Source organism: Ptychodera flava, chromosome 5 (genome assembly GCF_041260155.1).
Source record: "Ptychodera flava strain L36383 chromosome 5, AS_Pfla_20210202, whole genome shotgun sequence".
In the NCBI taxonomy this organism is placed as follows: Eukaryota; Metazoa; Hemichordata; class Enteropneusta; family Ptychoderidae; genus Ptychodera; species Ptychodera flava.
Genome location: NC_091932.1, coordinates 44,998,979 through 45,019,056, shown reverse-complemented (window position 1 = coordinate 45,019,056; position 20,078 = coordinate 44,998,979). Strand labels below are relative to the sequence as shown.

The window sequence follows — 20,078 nt, the reverse complement described above, 5'->3', positions numbered from 1 at the left end:
TGATGCTGCCACAAATTTCGTGCCCTCGAACCTTGTGAACTGTTTGAGAGTCGTCGAGTCATAATGTAGCTTGTGGAGTTGTGCCCTTCATCATAAACGGAAAACTTGAAAATGGAGTAAACTACACACATAAATCCACTTACCCTTATTTCATGTTCAAAACTTCACGTCACGCAAACCAAACAAAACTGGCGATTTAGACACCGTGGATAATGCACAGAATTTCCAACGCCTTTGGAAAGTCGGCGTAGAATGCAGACAGGCTGCAGTACCCACGCAGCATGTGCATGCAGCAGACGACGATTTGTGTCACTCCGAGCTCAAACATTATCTCCGACCTGTTGCGGAGTAGGTCGGAAAATTTGCATAGTCTATTGCGCATGCGAAGTAGACATTACCCATATAATCCACAAAACTTTTTTTAGCTCTACATGGAACTTGTAAAAGAACCTTGTTTTACATTACAAACCATTTAGGAAGCTGAGGAAAAACCCAGTTTGACCTCCTCAGCCGAATGGACGAACAAAACCGCTTTTATCGATAAAAAGAAAACTTCCCCTGAAAGTAAATTGGAATGACCTGTCATTTTCATAAATTTACTTTCAAACTAATATTACTCCATGCAGAAGTACACACTGAAATATCAGAGTATAAGTTACATGAACCTCTGAATGTGAGCACATATGTAAGTTTTAACCAGATAAATAATAAAGTGGTGCCACACCCAAATGTGGCCACCCCATATGAATTTTCAAACAGACAGTGAAACCAGTGCATAAAACTATAAGAATGTTTACAGACAAACATGATTCCATCCAATAGATGTCATGGGACTGAATATACTTTACTGAGACATTGTATTCTCTTGCTATTTTCATTGTAATATGTGCAGCTTGGAAAAATTGCAGGAAATTTAAGATTAACTAAACTATGTAAAATTCCCGGCTGTTTTGTAACAAATTAATGTTTTCATGACAGTGTAAGGTAAATATCACTTTATTGGTAGAAATAAAATAATATCTGAGATATGCCGCCTTAGGACGGAGCGGAGATATTAAATGTCTGAGCTCGGAGGGGTTGCAATACCCTTCTCGATGGTTCGCTAGTACATTTTCTGTGTCAATTAATTGTGTGTATTAATCTTCGATTTGTGGAAAATTACGTTTTTGTTCATAAACAGTGTCTATCTTCAATCTTAGGTTTGTTACACTCAGTCGGAACCCCCCCACCCCCCCCCCACCCCCATTTTTTTGCGTGGTGAACAGAGATGCGTCGGATCACGATGAAACTTCGCGGCGCGGAAGTTTTCGGCGCGTGATCGTCTTATAACCGAGTCATTAGACCCGATGAGCATTTCGTTTTCTACTTATTTTCATCGTGATCAGAAGCATCTCTTATTTTTGCATCCGTTTTGTATCTGTTCTGGAGCTGAACTGTTATACGAAAACAAACGGTTGTGCGCAAAGGGTCAGGGTGGCGCCCTGCAACGTTCACATCAAATCAAACCATAGTATTATGGGCTGTAGTTCTGCAGAACGGATCACTTCAGGAAAGCTACTTCATAGCTTCACAACCCGGAAATACGCTGACAAACACCACCAAAAAGCGTTTTTCTTCTGAACTACTGCATTTGAGAAGGATATAAGCTGCTGCTCCGTTCATTTTCGCAGTTCACAAACCGTTTGCGTGAAGGGATTGGGTGAAGGACTTTGCCATTCCGTTTTTCAGGTGAGTTTACAGCCGTGCTAAGTGTGTGTCGAAACGACTCGCAAACTTGTCATTTTGTGTCGGCGAATGACATCTAGCAACGCAAGCATTGTGGTGGAACATAGCCAGACAAGATCTTGTTTGGTTACGATCAACCTCTCATTTTCGGCAACGCAGAATATTGTGTTCCGTAGCTCTCAGAGATAGCTGGGACGTTATCGTCCAGTTTTGAAGTGACCGTGCACGCCTCAGACCAAAGTGGCCAAGGGACGTTTCCCTATTATGTTTTGTCACGTGCACAACACAAAATGGCGACTGAACGATTGTCAAAAAACTGTCCTGTCAAAGTCGGAGCTCTTTACGTGTTAATGGTAACCACTTTGAGTAAAAGTGCATTTAGGAGTAGAGACGAGAGAAAATAATCAAGCTCCAATAGGTTTTTAAAGTCTTCACTCGAAGGAAATAAAAGACAGGAACTCTAGCTATAGCACAGAATAATATGCTTGGCGGAAGTTGCAAGGAAGTACAACTCTACAAAATGATTATGTTCGCCCACCCAAAGCATCGTTTCACGTCTATCGAAACAGATCGACATCTCCGTTTCCGTCTCCCAAACGCTATCTTGGGAATATGTTGTCCGTCTTCCTTAGAAAATACGGTGATTTAGAACTTGTCAATGGTTTCACAGTTATCCTTCAAAATAAACAGGAGATTTTAACACTAATCTTGTTCTCAAACAGTGGTGATGGGTGACCTTACTAATAATGCAGTATTGATCCAACCATTATGAAACCATCTGGCCCCCAACTCCATATGTCATATATTTTAAATAAACGTAACTTTGAACAGAGCCACCAACATGATGGCAAGATTACTCAACACCAAACTGCCCCGATCTCTTACTAGATGTATCACAAAAGATTAAAACCCAGATTTTAAACATAAAAGCTGTTAGCGATATTTTGACCTATATGCACCATAATCATGGTATAGTGATGTCTTTTAAACTGAACGACTGACTGCTCACCAGTGATTATATATATATATATATATATATATATATATATATATATATATATATATATATATCTGGCAAACAGTGCTTCACTCTAACCAGGTCACACTGATGCAAATCTCTTGCAATGGTGTTTAAATTTGTCTCACAGTGAACTAATACTTTTGCTGAATTTTTCCAGATATATGCAATAAACTAGGAAAGCGAGTCACAAAAACACAAGTGTTTTATCCAATATTGTTTGTATGAGAAGTTTAACATGGACTGTGCAAATTGGCAAATTAACTCATCTAGGTGCTTTCTGACAGATGTTTACCGGTAATTAAAAATCCAAGTTAGTTCTTTCATTCAAACGTAGTGAACATTTTTTGTCTACTATTTCCTGTTCATGAATCCAATGACGTTGACAATGCCACATTCAAAGACGTAAAGAGTACAATGTGTAGTCGCATTGTATTTGGTCCCATGTTGAGCCAAGATGTGAGTAGTGATGTCAGGTGTATAAGTTGATCAGATATTTGCTGTTTTTGACAAGGTTTGTATGTTTAAGTAGTGTTTTTGTATCTCTGGATGGTAACGAGCTGATTGAAAATGTTTAAAACACTGGTGTATTAATTAACCCTTTTCCTGCCAAGTCCATATTTCACCACCAGGACAAGATGATTAAAATTAATGAAACACAACGTATTCCATATGATGTATTTTAACATAATACTGTACATTTGAAGGCTGTTGAAAACATAATACTGTAAACTTAATTTTTTTTGGACAAAAGATGCTATAACATACCAAGCCAAGCGGGTGAAAATACGTCATGTTTTGGCTCAATACCGCTTTTTACTGACTTGGCTGATGGGGAAGTAATACAGTTATTACTGTCTGGCAGGAAAAGGGTTAAGGGAGTTTCATTCCCTGCATCAGTACCTGTGGTCTCAGAGAAATTTCTCACCATTTGTGGGACGGTATACTCCTAACCAGAATGCATCATGATAGCAAGCCATGGCATCCCTTCCATACAACACTTTACATGTTCATTGGTATCTGGAACTGAAACCTTCACTTAAATAACTATGCTTTGCAGGTGTGCATATCTACAGAGACCTAGAGACAAGGTCAACTTGGTCGTCAAATTCTTTCAGTATTAATTAAGGCTCTGCATTGGATAAGTTCATTATCAGTCACCTTTGTATGGATGAGAAAGCAACATAAATACACACTGTCTCCTAGATTACAATAACTATTCAATATGTTCACATTTTTTGTAAAATACAGATCAATTTGCAAACCCAATTATCAGCAAATATTCAAGCAAGGGGAGGCAGTAAATTAACTGGTAACATTATTAAAGTTCTTCTAGTGTTCGGTACATGTACTGTATCTGTCTACTCCTGAAACACACCATTTGTGGCATAGCCTCTATGATTTACACTTGATATAATTGTCTCCTAAATATTTACATAGGAATTCCCCTGCATCAGTGCCTGTGGTCTCAGAGAAATTTCTCAAGTGCAGTGCACAGTTAGTGGAATGCTAAACAATATTTTTGCAGCCAAGTTCTCTGCTGGCGTGGAAAGCTAAAAATATTTTTGTAGCCAAGTTCTCTGCTTGCGTGGAGTCCCCTATCAGACATCTGAACCATTCAACAGGATATTCTTAGTTTTTATGACATAACCTCTTCCTACAAATAGAACAGACTATTCAACTTCAAGAATAATTTCAATAACAGTTCCAGACATGTCAATCATGATGATATGTAAAACAGGTGGTCAACCACAAAGTGTGTGTTTGTGTCTGTGTACACATAATTTGCTTGCCTGGCCTGAAAATAATGCAATGATTTCAGTGTGATAACGGTCAGTGTGGTTGTTTCACATCGCCAGCTTTCCTGGAGATTGTCACTTCCTGGTTTCCCGTTATTTGACCATAGAAGGCCATCGCTGTCCACGCAGTGCAGTAATAGCTGGGTTACAGTTAACAGTTCCTGCCTAGTGTTGGAAAGACATCACATGACAGACTGTGTCCATTCCTAACCACACACCAGTCACTCAAATGGAAGGACCAAACAGAATTGTGATTATATAAATAGAAACGGGCTATCCCCACTTTCTGAGCTGGAGAAGCCATAAAAATCTTAGATGTAACCCATCATTATGAAAGTTAAAAGGTTATTTCAACAATTTCTCTTCAAAAAAGTTAAGGTTCAAATGCCACTAGTCAGTGTGTGACATTTTCAAGATATTTATGGTGTATTTGTGATCTGACTGCACACAGCATCACTGTGACTTCAGTGAATAGATAGGACTCCTAGCTGGATTGATGCCAAAGCCGCTTAGCTCATCTAGCATTTGAAACTCAAATTACTTTCATTCATTACACAAACCACAAGACACAATGCTGAATTCAAAGCAACATTGTTGGCTCACCAGTAATATTGTTAAAAACTTTGTGTTTGCAGTGACAAGGAAATGTTGCATTGCAGACAGTGTTTATTTTATGGGAATTGTTGTAGTTTTAATGCATACTTGCACAAAATCATCTTTGCTAGGTGTTTATGAACATCTTATGTTTAGATATCAAGCTTATTGCTCTCAAGGCCATAATTAGCATTTTCTGCAGGAAATAAGAAGCTGACAGGGCTGATTAAATATAACTAGAGAGTTTTAATCAATGCATAGTTAGGTCTATGATTAGCTGTCAAGTATTTTCATAATGCTTTGCAAAATTGCAATAATGATCATACTGAAGGAATGCCATCTTTCAGGGTTGCAGTTTAGTGTAGATTAGGAGGGTTAATGACAAACTTTTCTAAAATTGTGAAAACAGAACTTTCTGTAGTGGCCTTATTGATTCAAATACTTATTAGCCAAGAAACTACCTGTATGTTTAAAAATTGACAAAAAAGAACTACTACCGGTATATATGTATTGTGACATGAGCTATGATTACAGACAAGGCACCTCTTTAACAGTTTGAGTGCCAAAGTCAATTTCTGTCACCTCATAAAACATATCCCAGAAATTTTTCACATTTTAACCAAAATTTTGATTAAAACCTGTAGCCAATAAAATATGATGTCTTTTTGGTCCAAAATTATCAAAAAAACCAGAAATTTCTCAAAAATTGGTAAAATATCACACTAAAATTTTGGTGGGAAAATTAGAAAATTAAATGAGCACAGCAAGCCACCAAGTACAGATCTATAAATCACATATCAAGCAAAACTGCAAATTCAACAGCAGATAACCTCTGCAATAAGGACAGCTGTGAAATAATAGACACCTACCTTGTTTTTAAATAATGTCAGTAAAATACGTAGGTGTGTCCGATACATTCAACATGGGCTTGATTAGCTTTGGGTTTTAAAACAGTACATGCAGTTTTATACAGGTAAATACTAACAACACAGTTTAAATATTGACAGTGCATGTGTGCTTTTCTAATACTTGATTAACTGAAAATGTTCATTATGACTTGCAGAGAGAGAGTAAAATCATGAACTCCCAGAGGAAGCCATACATGTGTGTGTATGTACAGGTCTTATTGATACATGTACTCTCCCTAAAATCATCACTTGGCTCCATGAAAGTAAAGACTTACTCCCCTGAATCATATCCATGGTGTAGCACATGATATTCTGTTGTGTTGTATTCCCATTGTGTTGAGACTCACGAACTTGAAAACAGTAAATGAAAGTTGGACAAATGCGACATCAACATTATATGTGTTCCTCATGCACTTCATACTGGTTATTGTGGATTGACTGAACACCAACATTTGTGTATACATGTATGTATGAGCCAAGGATATTTTCAGTTCATATTTTTACAATATTCAAATTCTGTCAAAAAACCCAGCAACAATGAGAATAGCGGCTGTATCCATCTACCCTTTACTGTTTCAATATTGCATATATCTTTAATTTCCTGACACATTGTGAAATCGCCAGGGGCCTTTGCATAATTGTATGGCTGAGTTAGTTAATGGTTTAATAGCAGCTCAGGCAGTCTGTCTACTGCTGTGAGCTGATGGTGGATATAGGTCAATTTCTTCCTCTTTTTTTGCTCATTTTTCCAGCCACTTCCTTGTAGTGGAGGTCACGGATAATGAGGTCAAAGGTCAGAGTTGAGCTGTGAGTCACAGGCTGTTGGTCTGATGTGGAATCAAATTCTGTTCTTATTCCATGAATAATGTCATGACCTAGAAACATTTAATAAGGCTGTGTCTCCTTGTCCAATACCAATATATGTTAATTTTTCCAATATTGACCCTATTTAACACCAGCATGGCAATTTTCTTAGCATTTAAGTTTTATTACACCCCTGAAGACTGGTTCACATCTGTAGCAAAGCAGTGGTTCACATCTGTAGCAAAGCAGTCTCCATATTTTTTAATAATGTTTGTGATAGACCCAAAAGTTTTTAATATTTTGGTAAGAAGAGTCTTGGTATGTACATGTATGTATGTACATGTATCTATGCATGTATGCACAGTATGTAAGCTATTTCGTTGTGACAAATTTTACTGAAGTAATACTGTTACAGTTAGTAATTCAATCACATATCACAAAACTATGACAGTGTTTACACCACTATAGAGACTAGGAATCTATATTATGTTTAGTAAGCTAAGTAATAATATCGTTGCTTAACTCATAATGACAAGTGTTGGCATATTTTCAATGTTCAGAATGAGTACTAAAGTATCAACTATTTTGACAGACACTGCATAGCAATGTAAATCATTGTTTTGAGAAATTTTTGTAATTATCAAACAAAAATTGTGTATATTGCTATTGACAATGTCAATTATTAACTGCTCAGTTCACTCTGCATCTGTTAACATTTGCCTTTTATTATTCTGATGCACAGGTAAATCTTGGCAGATGTTCAAAATTGTTACCAAGGTGTTTATTGTTGTTGTTTAGAATGAATTCACTGTTTCAACAAGCCTTTGAGCAGACTATGATGTATTTAGCAAGGGAGGTCAAACTTGGTCTTTCCAATTAAACCCGGAAGCACGGTTAATTTTGAAGTCACTTTACCCACATGAAATTGAACATAATTTTTGAATTTGATGTTCTTTAGCAATATAGTTATGCCTACAGTATGTTTACAAGCATTTTATTGATTGTGCCTTTACTTCTGTATTTCCATTTTCGACATCCTACAAGCTTTAACCGTATCCAACTCACCAGTCAACTTGGGAACACCCATGCTTCCTATTATCCATTGGTTCACAGGCATTAGACTCAATGCAAGCAAACCATCACTGATGCAACCAGTAACAATAAGATATTCTTACTGGTTGCATCAGTGACGGTTTGCTTCTATATCGAGTCGAATGCCTGTCGGTTGGGCAAAAAGTTTTAGTATAATTCTGTCTAAAAAAGAAAGCTACTGACTGAATAGCTGAAAGACTGAGAATATTACGGTAGTCCAAATCAAATCATTTGATGATACGATATGGCTTGCTTTGAAAGAAATGATAAAAGTGTAAATTACAATCTACAGTACAGTGTACAATGAACAAAGCAAATGCACTTTGCACTGTTGGCCCATTCAGAAAGTATGCATTGTACATGTGTAATCACCCAGAAATCTAATTTGACTAATATTGAATACATTTCACTAGAATCACTGGAATATCACAAGATATTAGCAGATCAGGTCATCAGGTGTGTCCAGGTTCTGCTAATGCAGCCATGCAAGTATTTGAATAATAGCAGAGAGATTGCGCTAGCATTTGTCAATGGGGAGTTTCTGTAAGCAGCAATTCACCATAAAATTCCCAATGTTTTTATTACATTGAACGATGGACCTTTTTAGTTATCCGACTTCCTTACATATAAATAAGGAGTGCAGGAGATATACTATGGAGCCAGTATGGTCCCTGAATAGTGTTCAGTTTTGCACACACAAAAAATTTAATATTTGAAAAGTAAAATTCATGTACAATCTGATGATGTAGGACAGTGACTTTCCCAACAAGGGCAAGAATTTCTGTATATTTCAACACAATGGGTTGATGTATGTTTCAAATACTCTGGGTGATTTCCTGTACCTTTTATGAAGAGAATAGTTTCTGTTTATTGTTGAGATAGAAGAGCCGCCATGGGTGAGTGCATTGTCTTTCTGACGACTCACACTGTTTGTATTGACTAATTATGCATGCAACAATTGTTCAGTGAGTATGGTTAGAGTGCATTGTACCAAGAGAGAAATTGCTGCCTTGATGGTACTACCCCTTGGTCAAATGTAAAGAAGTGGCCATACCTCACACATCATGTCACGTCTTTATGGTACCATAGATGTGATAAGAGACACATCCATGATGGTACACAGCATGTACATAACAAAACGTGTTAATGTTCCCACCCCTGATGCATGACAATTTTATGATGTGTTAATTGCATCTGAGTGGGAAATAATTTCATTCTATTTAAGAGTCTTTCAAAATTGATCAAGCAGAAGTTTTTAAAGGCAATCACGTTTTGATAGCTTAACAAATATTAATTTTAAAATATGTGTTTGTCTGCCATTAATGCTGAGCATACAGTGTCCTAGGAGATTGACATGTGTGTTGTGAAATTTTGTTAGAAATTTATGATGAGTGTATTTATTGCATGAACATGTTCATCATCACCTCCGAACAATATCAACCCAAAGTATACCGGTAGATTTGAAGTGAACAGGCAAAATCCTTTGTGAACTTTTCGGTACAGTGTCTATGTTTGTATATATCATATGCCTCAAGTCTCACACTCAATACAACCAAACGTTTTAGGGGCCTTGGATAATTAAAACATGCGCACGGTAAACAAAACTAAGTGCGTTTGTCCCAAACCCCCTCCCCCCTCCCCAAAACGAAAGTTTGGAAGTGCGAAAATCCAACCAAGCGTCATTCTATATCTACATGCAACAATCAGTGATTACGTCGCTATGACCCCCCCTCGCATACTCCCTCTAAATCAATCTCTGTTCAGTGCCACATCAACAATGACGCAACCAATAGAAAGAAATGAAACAGTGTATCCAAAATGATTGTTACGTTATTTTACTTGTGCACTGATTCACATGTATGTGGAAAGAAGCTGGTGTAGCGCTGGTGCCGTACTGGCCTGGTACATGCCAAACAATGTAGTGCGACGTTTTGCAATACAGAAAAAACGTGTAGTGCTAGTGAGATGTTGCGATTGGAAAACTTGTAGTGCGATTTTTGCACCCGGTAATCAAAATACAGCCAAACCCCCTCTCCCCCCCTAAACACAGAAGTTGCATTTACCTTGCGCGTGTTTTAATTATCCACGGCCCCTTAATACAACACAAATCAATGTATCAAAACACTGTACATGTACACACACAGTGGGAAAAAGTGAATACCCCAAAATAGAAAAGCTGTGTTCTTATGCCAAAGTGCATCATTCTAGATCAGCAGCATCGGCATATTGTTATCTTCAATATGGATAAAACAAAAATTGCTGTGTGTGACATGCGACTGAAAATATAACACGTATTATCTGTAGGATATCACATGTATACCCTGTACAGTTCTGAACAGTGAAGTTAAAGTCATCGTCTTGCTGCATTCCAGAATTACTGTGTCATGTAAACATTCCTGTTTTGTCCTTTTCATATCGTTGGTTGGATCTTTTGCATCTAGAAAACCCTCCAAAGTGAAAACAAAATCACTGCGTCATCTTTGTAAGAGACTGATAGTGAAAAAATATCTGTAATTGTTTGTAGCCTGTCAGAGAGTTGTGTAATGAAAAGACTCAATTTCATGCATTCAGAAATGGTCTTTTTACATTCACTGTATCGTACATACTATACACTTCCAAAAATTGTGAATAATAATAATGATGATAAAAGTAATAATAATTTATTTATTTATTTATTTATTTATAAAGCATCAATATCCGCATGATAAGGTGATCAAGGACGTTCATTAAAATTGACTCATCAGGAAAAGTAATGAAACAAAAAAGCTTTACAAAAGCCATACAGTGTAAATGCAGAACAAGAAGATACTAATGATAGAATGCCCAATATTTAATTGAAGACTGTTCCAGTACACAGGAGCTACTACACTAAAATAATAATGTACGCATTCTTTGAAAAATCATGAAGTGGACTTAAAAATTCTACATTTCAATTTCAAACTGATTCAGTATTTCAATCCCAGTGATACGGTACCAGTTTATGATAAACCTTACTTACAGCCACAATGTCTGCTATGGCCATAGTGTGTGTATTCTGAAATGCTGTTAACGGCATCATTTATCCTCTATTTGCTAGGTATATGTACATGTATATCTCTTGCTATCAAGTCAAGTTGAATGGAACCAGTGAAGCTTAACATATCCCATGTAACACATTTTGACCTGGATATGACTGAATTTAAAAGCTTGATACAGCCTGGAAAGCCACAGAGATATGCATGTCATGATTTGAACTGACTTGACTTGCTACAACATGGGTATGGTGATTACTAATTTGACCTCAGATCAGTCAGGTCACAGTGATCTGCTGTGTACTACGGTACACTGCAGTACTCAGTTGATTTTTGAATGACATGACCCAAACGTGTTCAGTGCACTGACTGTACTGCTGTGCAGTGATCTTACTTTCAGTCTTGTGGAAGATGAAATAATCATAATGTAGAATAAAAATTAATAAAGAATGATTACATAGATACATGTATTCAGTACTATGCATTTAATTGTATAAATGTTCAAATTACAGAGTTCAGGTGTCTGCATTATTTTAAATTACAAAATTGATTGCAATTTCTTGTGTGATTTGTCTGCAAAATTGTGTGGAAAAATCAATTTCATGGAAATTTTGCCCAAGTAAAGAATGAATGGCTTAGATACATGCAGCATACAATGTAACTTGAAATACGTCAGTATTGAATATGAAAATAGATGCATTGTACTCATGTGAAAAGGAAATTGATATCGCATTTTAGCAAGTCAAAACTAGGTCATGCCAGTTACTGGTAAATTGGCCAATTAGGATCAACTGAAGATGCACGGCACTGTACCCTGACTGACAGAAAAATGGATTATTGTTAAACATCAGGGATGAAAAGCTGACAGCTGAAGTGGTGATAATTGTGAAACTGATAACCATGGAAACGGGTCAGGTGAATTTTCAAGAACTGTGTGTACTACAGAATCTCATTGAGGGATCTTTTCATAATTATCAACATCTCGGCTGAATGTGACTGCTGTAAGCTGCAAAATACATAAAGTAGCTTCAAGCATACTAGGCAGTGTATTCTGATTTCAAATGATATTCAGGTGTACTTTGACTCAAGGGGACACATTTTTAGAGAAAGTTCAATCATTACAGGGTTGTGGATTTCTTCCAGGCAACATGGTTGATGGCTGTTCACTTAGCTGTCACTGCCTACATTATAGCATTGTATACTGACATCAAAAACATCAGCCAAACATATGAATCCTATATCACCTTCCTTCATCATTGCTATTAACATTTTCGTTTTTGGTTTTGCTTTTATTTTGATTTAGACATCGGTCAATATGACCTTGTATGACCTTCAGTGACACCAAAATTGAAACTTTACTAAGTATTGACCAATCAGAGAGGGCGTTGTATCACCTTTGTTAGTCCCCACGGACACCGTCCGGGGGGACTTATAGGTTTGGCCATGTCCGTGCGTGTGTGCGTCCGTGCGTGCGTGCGTGCGTGTGTGCGTCCGTCCGTTCACGCAGATATCTCAGAGATGCAAGAAGCGATTTCATTCAAACTTGGTGCAAGGATTACTTCATATGTCATACAGATGCACGTCGATTTGTTTTGTGATACGATCCAATATGGCCGCCAGGCGGCCATTTTATTACGATTTTTTCATGTACAGAGCCATAACTCAGACATGTTTCAACCGATTTTATTCAAAGTTGGTACAAGGACATTGACCAATGTCATAGATATGCACGTCATTTTGTTTTGTGATACGATCCAATATGGCCGCCAGGCGGCCATTTTATTACGATATTTTCATGTACAGAGCAATAACTCAGACATGTTTCAACGGATTTTATTCAAAGTTGGTACAAGGAGATTGACTAATGTCATACATATGCATGTCAATTTGTTATGTGATACGATCCAATATGGCTGCCTTGCGGCCATTTTATTACGATTTTTTCCTGTCGAGGGCCATAATACTCTAAGGCATATCTTAACCGATTTTATTCAAAGTTGGTACAAGGACATTAACCTGTGTCATACATATGTATGTCAATTTGTTTCTTGATATGATCCAATATGGCTGCATGGCAGCCATTTTGTTACAATTTTTTCGTGTCCTTAGCCAAAACTTGGGCATGTCTCAATTAATGAAGAGGACTCTATCCTCTTAGGACATGTAATCAAAGTACCCATTAACAAGTGGGGACTGTGTCATCAACGATGACTTGTTACTGCTGTATCATTACTATTTCACCCCATGTGATTGGCCAGTACTTTCATAATTACTGTCTCAGAGGTCACTTATGCGGTCATGATGCAGTCAATGGATGAATGATAATTTTAAATAAATAAATTAATGAATAAATAAATAAAAACAGCCATAACTAGCTCTTCACTAGTGACTTATCTAGGAAATGTAGTGTTGCATTGTTCCAACCTTGAGACCCAGTGTTCCCAGTAGTTGTTTCATTTCATTCACAATGACCGTGCCATGACCAGGGGTTTCTTTTTCAACAGAAGACACATATCAGTACATACCGGTACATGACCATCTACCATACATAGTGTATTGTACCACATTGCTGCTAATGTAAATTTGCTTTGTGATGTTGTGGTATCTTTGAAGCGTGTTTTTCACTGAAATTTGTAGATCTATGCTGTATTGTAGTATGGTTCTGCTTTTTCTGTCAAACTTGTACACTCCTTACATTGTACTTTGCTTCACAAATACAGTCTGTTTTGACATTAATAGAAATAGTTCAGGGTGCAGCAGCTAGATAATGATGTACACCAATGTACAGCAAAGGTCATGACCTTATTGCATAGGGTTGTATAGCCAGCACAATGCAGAACACACTGTTGGTTAGAACTGACAATCAGCCAAGCGACTACAGTATGAGAAGTCAGAATACGAGCATTGAACACCACTCAAAAACAGTCAGCAGATTGAACTAAAATGGTGTATAACTCATTATAATTTACAAATCATCTCTGGTGAGTAACTTCACAATGTAGTGAGGCCGAACAAAAAATATGGTACTGTTCTGATAACCCGACCTACCCTATTTTTTACCTGCCGACCCTAAACTTTTTAGAGCTACGTAAACACGGAAGTAAAAAAAAGAAAGAAAAACTCCGTAAAATCACACGTTCATTACTTGGCATTTGATTTTTGTTTGAACGAGGATGTCTTTTATGTTTTTCCCCTTTTATTTTGTATGATAAGTTTTTCTGGAAATGTGGCCAGTGTTTGACCGCCCTGAACCCCTGAAAAATGCGTATTTAAAAATAAAAATATTTTGAAAAAAATCCCTGCCGACCTACCTACCCTATTTTTGAAAGCCATGTTATCGGAACAGCACAATTTATTTTTTTTTTTTGCCTGATAGAGGTCATTCCTATGTATTGCCTTGTGCATGGTACAGAGTGTGAAATGGTCCTGCTACTTTCACTGTATTTGCTCTGAGTTCATAGGCATTGCTTCTATACATCTACACAATTGGATTACTAGTGTGGCCTTCACTGACATTAAGGTGTATGTTTGCTGATACATGTAGTTCATGTTCACTCACACTTCTACCTTAGCCAATCAGACTCTTCACTTTTCAAGGCTTGATTTGTACAACAACAAAAGCAATTCAAATGCAGACAAAACAGCATGAAGTGTCATAGTTTACACCTTGCTCTTTAGCTCCCTGTATGAATGAATGAATGAAAGAAAGAATATGTATTGCATGGTTCTACATGCATGTTGCTCTGATTTTCTGCCAGACAGTACATGTATCACTTTTCCATCTGCCAAGTTAGTAAAAGTGGTATTGTTGAGTTACAAGCTAGACTATTTTCACCGTCTTGGCTTGTTGGTACACGTACTATATATAGCAGCTTTAATCATGTTTACAGTATCTATGGTTTCAGGGCCCTCAAATGTTCAATATTTTGTTAAAACACACCATATGAGACATCTTGTGTTAAACGTTTTCCTGCCAAGTTCATATTTCATCATCAGGTCAAGATGGTAAAAATTACTGAAATACAACATATTCTATATGGTGTATGTTAACATATTGAACATTTGATGGCCATTGAAAACAAATACTGTAAACTTGATATTTATGGACTAAAGATGCTATAACATACCAAGCCAAGTGGGTGAAAATACGTCATGTTTTGGCTCAATACCGCTTTTTACTCTGACTTGGCTGATGGGGAAGTGATACTGTCTGGCAGGAAAAGGGTTAACCAACTTCACCTGATAGTGCAATATGAACTTGGCAAGATGAGGGTTAGGTAACAATGAATTTATGTGTACATTTACATGTACGGATACAAAAACTTTAGAACCTGCAGAAAATGGTTTTTCAGTTGAACATTTATTGCAGCAATGCATTGTGTCTGTGTACCTACAAAAAAGCACAGCCTGCCTTGCAGAATCATAATTTATGTGGAAAATATATTTATAGAAAATCTGATACGTCTAGTATAAAATTGTATCAAGTTCAGTTAAAGAAGAATATCTGATATGTCACTGCGGTATAAAATTGTATCAAATATGTGTAAAAGAAGAAAATGTGATATGTCACAGTGGTACAAAGTTGAGTCAAATACATGTAAAGTAGAAAGCAGATCATCTGATAAGGTTATCGGTGTAAAGTTATCTTTTTTGCGTTGCAACTTGCAAGTTGTGTGACCTAGATTTGCCTTTGTCATCAGTTTTCCTCGTTACCATTGAGTACATTCACATGTTGACATGTGTACATATATACCACCCCAATGGTGATGGTGTTACTCTACTTTGATACTCTCATACTTCAATTCAAAATTTGTGAGATATTTTCTCTGAATCTGTGTGGATCATGATGATTCTGGGACCCTGCATTAGCAGTATCCATTCATGTTACTCTGATTCAAATCAGATGTACAGATGGTGACATTTTCAACTTTTATTGTACTATGCTGTTCTTCTAAACTCTTATCCATCGTCACATCTGATTTCAATCAGACTGCCACACATGTATAACATGTTTCAGTCCAATAAAAGTTACTTGGGTTCACCGAGAAAGTACACAGGAAAGCAGAAATGGTGTAGAAATACCTAACCAACAAGTCTTGGACTTTCTCTGTATGTGGGAGACATGCCCAGATTCATCCAGTATTTCCACATTTTTAAGTTCTCATCTTGTGTGTATTTTATGGTGCTCTGTCATTACATGTATCTTTAATATGCAAATGTAACTATCCAACAATTTGTGAAAACAGTTTATACTATGCTTTGAGAGCAGTTCTTTTCCTGTAAATTCTTGATACAAAATTCCTGGATATGTCTGTAATGTGCATGTCCATAGACATGGCAACTGTGTAGTGAAAGTCCTTTGCTTGGACCTGATCCAAAACAGACAAGTGCCTCAGGTTTATGAAGTGAAAGTGCTGCCAGTGTTAGACATGATATCCTGGTGTCCGCTGATTTCTTCAATCACTTCTTGTCAGACCATCCAACATCTCCCATATCTTGTCAAAAAGACAACCAATGGCAGCAGTGGATTGTCCAGACAAAACACAGACGTTTCAATGTACCAATGTACCAAGAACTTCTGCATTTGAAATTTCACCTCAGTGGACCACTGAAACAAAGTCTTTCAAATAATTTTACGCATGGAATACATGTTCTGTCATCATTATTCACCTGATATATTGTTAAATGTTCAAGGGTCAAAGTTCCTGCCATATTAAGAATTACGACTTCCTTATTAGGATATTCCATATTTGGTATCATATCCATATTTGGTATGATCAGGTGAGCTAATGATGAATCTTTGCTATCTGTCATCACCAGTGTATGTAACAAATATTCATGTAGGAAAAGGAAAGTTCAGTGACCTTAATTCCCATCGTACCACACACATCTAACATTACTTTGCAAACAGTGATAAATTCAGGTGACCAAAGATTGTGAAGATCTACGCTCTCTTCTGAATTCAAATTTGACAGTATATGGACATTTTGATTCATTGTGTAGTTTTGTACTTGCATACTGGTATGTATTTCAAACAATTTGCTTTACTGATTTGAAATTTAATAGTATGAGGAACGTTTCACATTATGGACGTGATCTTTGAATATAATCAGTTTTCATATTTACGTAAACTGCAATGCAATATAAAACTGACAGCTATGATACACTTGAACCAGGAAATATGTGATATTGCAATATTTTTATGATCAATTAATGATGAGAATGAAATGTAAAATCTATTTCTGAAAAAAGACAGACAAATTTATGAATGATAAATACATCTGACACTGTGTAGTAATCTAGTGTTATAATTTATAGCAGTGATAAAAGACTTATTTGTTGAAAAAGTCAATCTGTGCTGGTAAATAGACGTAAAGGGCCAGTGGTTGTAACTCTTTTTGATTGTTTCAATATTTTTGTCTGTAATCTTGTTGTACCCCCCAAAGCAAATTGAAATACACAGTATGATTCAGGTTGTCAACACCAGCGTGCGTGTACATGTGTAAACTGTTTTGTTATTGTTGACAAATGAATTCTGGTCCAGCTAGAATTCAAATGTAAACTACAAAAACAGTGCATCCTACACATATAGACGCTGTGTTGACAGACTAGGTAGTTGGTTTTTCAACATGCTGTGGGAAGTAGAACAAGAATGTGCAGTGGCATCCAAAAAAAAGCAGAAATTCATCAAAATTACAGCTTCTGGTCTTTTACTAAACCTCCCAATGTAACTCTATGCATTTTGATAATAGCTACGGATGCATTACATGGCCCGTAAAATGTCCAGGTGAACAAAGCTATCTTTTGGCAGATTTCCTACGTGATACTTTCTAATTGTATGTATTTTATCGCGTTACAGCCAGGGAGGTACATGTATATCTTCTTGATTTAGTATGTGCCTCAAGTCAGCAGTGTGTTTTACTCAGGAGTTTTATACGCTGTAAACCACAAGTACACATGGCCTATCAATAAAATTGCATTTTATGATTAAGTAAAATTGTATTTTATGATAAAGCAATATAATGTGAACACCCTATTCCAATTTACCACTCTTGTTTAATGACCATATAAGGTAATGCTAGACCCGTTTGAGACAGAGAGCAAAGAGACTATGGATTGAAAGGGATGTTGTTGCCATGGTGATCTTATCTTTCCAATCCCAATGTGTCTGGGAGTAAAGCAGATAATTTAATAATGTTATTGCAAGCCGTGTTATATTTAGGGTGAGGTAGTGAATAAAACTGTCAATGAAGACCATCTGGTGGAGTTTCTTTGAAAACTGTTCATTTCTTCTATCATTGACAAGGCTTGACAAGAATGGAAATGTACTTAGTAAATTCAGTTTGCCTGCAGTGTGTGTTTCATTTGATCAATAGAGCAGTCTGCTCAACACAGTTCCTTTGTAGGGTTTGCCGTTAGCCGTTTCAACATAATTGTATCTGATACAATACAGACCGCATACTGCCTTGATGTTTGCTTACCATGTCACCGAGAGTCATCCTCATCAATTCATCAGAACCAGTAAAAATAAAATCATGTTTTGAGTGAAGATGGTTCGATATTAAATTCAGCAAACTATTGGAAATTATATATTTTCCAAATAATATTCCATAAAAAAAGTACCAGTTTGATGTACCTTTTGATGGCATATCTCTGGCATTCATTATTATCGCTACATTATTGATTTTCCGTCTTACTGTACAAGACATACATTCTGTTGATAGCTGAGTCCAATTTATGCTCACAGACTGTATACCCATGCAATTACAACTCAATCATTCCCACAATGCAGTGTTTAATTCTATCACATGACATATTGCACTTAGTCAGTGCATTTCCAGATCACATGCATACAATTTACGCTGTACAATGCACTGATTACAAACTGTATGTTATGAGATATCTTTTACTGCCTCCAGAAGCCATACCTGTCAAGTTATTTCTTCCATATCTTTTGTCCATTTACGATGTACAATTACAGGAAATTTAATGTAACTATGTAAGAAATAAAATATTTAGGTTGTACTTATAGCTGCATGAAAAATTGTAAATTTATTGAAAATGAAATGAAACCAATGTGTGCACATACTCTCAGTATGAAAAAACAATCTTGAAAAAAAAAACTGGTAATTTGATATTAATTCTTGTACAATCTTATAACCACCAATAAAAGAACACATGTTATTTTGAGAGTTGACAAAGTACAAAAATTATATTGGAAAACTAAATCACACTGAAATACCTGATGTATCATTTGTTAACACATGCTTTATGTGTGTGGTATGTCTGATTGGTGTCATTGAAGAAATTCAGTTTCAATCTAGACTATAATTCATTTGTCAACAATAAAGTAATGTTGGAAGGCTAATTCTCTGTATTTTGGGAGAAGTAAGCGGCAGGAAAAAAAACCATGAAAATACATGCTGTAGAAGTTCCAGCTCTTTTCCCATTGATTTGATCTACTCACAGGGAAATGAGCAGACAGGAAGTGTACAGTGTCAATGTAATACCATTTTCCTAATGGAGACATAGTAATGGACAGTCTTGGAGATTACTGTGCTGTGATATAGGTCAAGTGTAACTGATGATGTGAGTTTTCTAGCTGACATCTGCTAAGTCCTGATGAAATGAGTATTTAAATTAACCATGGCTGATTGAGAAAATCACTGTGAAGGCTTAGCATTTCTCAGCTGTCATTAGTGTCTGTTATCTGACAGCCATGGCACCACTGTGTATGTACGCTGACTACCTCAAACCCTGTCATTAACATCAATTGGTCTAATCCCAATGTTTTCAATTATCTGTTTTGATATGTTCATATGTAAATGGGGATGATACTGATACAGTCATAGTGTGAAATGTTCAAATCTTGCTGAGTTGGGAATTTATTTCATGATGCAATACTTTTTGAGTGTAACAAATTGCTTTGAAATTGTGCAATGCCAGAGAACTGGAATCTTAGGAGTCTGCTAAATATTTCTTGTAAACAAAAAGGATTCACTTTAGTTATATTTGTTCAATGTTAATGTACATGGCTGTATGTTTGTAATGTGTCTCATCAGTGGACAAAGATCATAACTGATAATTTTGGTGAAATCACCGAGAATCTGAAATTACCAAAATTCAA

General features: G+C 36.5%; 1 protein-coding gene across 1 annotated transcript in view; it reads left to right on the top strand.

The window, feature by feature from the left end:
* Positions 1-1,496: 1,496 nt before the first annotated feature.
* Positions 1,497-20,078, top strand: part of LOC139134080 (CYFIP-related Rac1 interactor B-like) — a 78,607-nt gene continuing 60,025 nt past the window's right edge. The window contains exon 1 of the mRNA XM_070700983.1: positions 1,497-1,728. The gene's annotated coding sequence lies outside the window, so the exon portion shown is untranslated. The remainder of the gene's footprint in view (positions 1,729-20,078) is intronic.